The sequence below is a fragment of the Triturus cristatus genome, chromosome 9 (genome assembly GCF_964204655.1).
Source record: "Triturus cristatus chromosome 9, aTriCri1.1, whole genome shotgun sequence".
Classification (NCBI taxonomy): domain Eukaryota; kingdom Metazoa; phylum Chordata; class Amphibia; order Caudata; family Salamandridae; genus Triturus; species Triturus cristatus.
In genome coordinates this window covers 748,112,294-748,114,793 of record NC_140592.1, presented here as the reverse complement: position 1 = coordinate 748,114,793, position 2,500 = coordinate 748,112,294, and positions in this window count along the sequence as shown.

The following is a 2,500-nucleotide window of genomic DNA, read 5'->3' as shown; positions in this document are numbered from 1 at the left end:
CGGGCCCTCCGGACCCTTCCCCGGGCACCCTGCCACGCGGCAGGACCCGGGACGGAGACCGGGGCGGGGAGGCCGCCCTCCCCGGGGCCCGGCCGGAGCTCCTGAACCCAATCCAGCCACGGGAGGCACCCCGGCCACAACGGAACCCCGTCCCGGGCCTTTGGCGGTGCCGCAGGCCGGGGGACGGCACCCGGGGCCGGAGACCCCGACCCGGGGCCCGGCCGGGCCCCTGGACCCATCCGGGGCTCCCGGGCCCACAGGCGCAGGGGAAGGCCCTCCGGCCACCCTGCCACACGGCAGGACCCAGTTGCCGGCTGAGGACCGAGAGGGGTCCCAGAGTACCCTGTCCCTAGTAATCCGGAGGAAGGCTACCCCCCGTTCTTGAAACCCGCACGCTCCGAGTGACGGAGGGGACCCTAGGGGCGAACGCACCCGGCCTCCTGGAGCCCCGGCTGGGATCCGAGAGGCAAATGGACCCTCATCGGGACTTCCAGGCCTGGCCCTGCCATCTGGTCGCCCCATTGGAAAGCATTGCGCGCGACCAGATGGCCGAGGGGAAAGGAGCCACCAGGTGGCCGGCAACTGAAAGGACTCCCGCCTGCCCACCCACCAGGGGCTCGGGGTGGGGACTCTGCTTCCCGGCTGGGCCTCAGGCACGGGGAGGACCACCGGAGCTCTCGGGGCCTGGGCGTACCCGGGGGAGGACTGCCCGGGACCCGTGGAGCCCGTCCCTGGGCACTTTGCCATGCCGCGGCCCGGAGGAGGGAAGCCCCGGGGACCTGGGAGGATGTTGCCCGGGCGTAGCCCATCTGGTCCCCGGCAATGAACCGCACAGCCCCAGCATGGGTGTTTCGGCATACCCTGCCCCTACTAATCCGGAGGAAGGATACCCTCCTTTCTTGTAACCCGCGCGCTGCGAGTGACGGAGGGGACCCTAGGCGCGGACGCGCCCGGCCTCCTGGAGCCCTGGCTGGGATCCGGGAGGCGAATGGACCCTCATCGGGACTTCCAGGCCGGCCCGGCCATCTGGTCGCCCCATTGGAAAGCATTGCGCGCGACCAGATGGCCGAGGGGAAAGGAGCGACCGGATGGCCGGCAACTGAAAGGGCTCCCGTCTGCCCGAGCCATAGCGGTAGGGCTCCCGCCTGCCCACCCTCACACCAAGGGCTCGGGGGGGGACTCTGCTTCCCGGGTTGGCCTCGGGCACGGGGAGGTCCACCGGAGCTCTCGGGGCCTGGGCGCCCGGGGGAGGACTGCCCGGGACCCGTGGAGCCCGTCCCTGGGCACTTTGCCATGCCGCGGCCCGGAGGAGGGAAGCCCCGGAGGCCTTGGAGGATGTTGCCCGGGCGTCGCCCATCTGGTCCCCGGCAATGAACCGCACAGCCCCAGCATGGGTGTTCCGGCATACCCTGCCCCTAATAATCCGGAGGAAGGATACCCCCCTTTCTTGTAACCCGCGCGCTGCAAGTGACGGAGGGGACCCTAGGCGCGGACGCGCCCGGCCTCCCGGAGCCCTGGCTGGGATCCGGGAGGCGAATGGACCCTCATCGGGACTTCCAGGCCGGCCCGGCCATCTGGTCGCCCCATTGGAAAGCATTGCGCGCGACCAGATGGCCGAGGGGAAAGGAGCGACCAGGTGGCCGGCAACTGAAAGGGCTCCCGTCTGCCCGAGCCATAGCGGTAGGGTTCCCGCCTGCCCACGCAGGGCTCCGTGGCTGCAGGGCTCTGGGCCTGCAGGGCTCCGGGGCTGCAGGGCTCCGGGGCTGCAGGGCTCCGGGGCTGCAGGGCTCTGGGCCTGCAGGGCTCTGGGCCTGCAGGGCTCCGGGGCTGCAGGGCTCCGGGGCTGCAGGGCTCTGGGGCTGCAGGGCTCCGGGGCTGCAGGGCTCCGGGGCTGCAGGGCTCCGGGGCTGCAGGGCTCTGGGCCTGCAGGGCTCCGGGGCTGCAGGGCTCCGGGCCTGCAGGGCTCCGGGGCTGCAGGGCCTTGGGCCTGCTAGGGTTCCGGGCCTGCAGGGCTCCAGGGCTCCGTGCTGAAGGGCTCCAGGGTCTGCAGGGCTTTGGGGCTGCAGGCCTCGGGGGACGCCCGGGAGACCCATGGAGCCCGTCCTGGGCACTTTGCCTCGCCGCGGGCTGGAGGAGGAAGCACCCGACGCCCCGGGGAAGTGTCGTCCGGGCTTGGCCCATCTGGTCCCCGCCTGAGAACCGCAATCCCCAGGAGGGGTGTCCCGGCATACCCTGCCCCTACTAATCCGGAGGAAGGCTACCCACCTTTCTTGTAACCCTCGCGCTCCGAGTGACGGAGGGGACCCTAGGCGCGGACGCGCCCGGCCTCCTGGAGCCCTGGCTGGGATCCGCGAGGCGAATGGACCCTCATCGGGACTTCCAGGCCGGCCCGGCCATCTGGTCGCCCCATTGGAAAGCATTGCGCGCGACCAGATGGCCGAGGGAAAGGTGCGACCAGATGGCCGGGACCGGAAGGACTCCCAGCTGCCCACACCGAGCC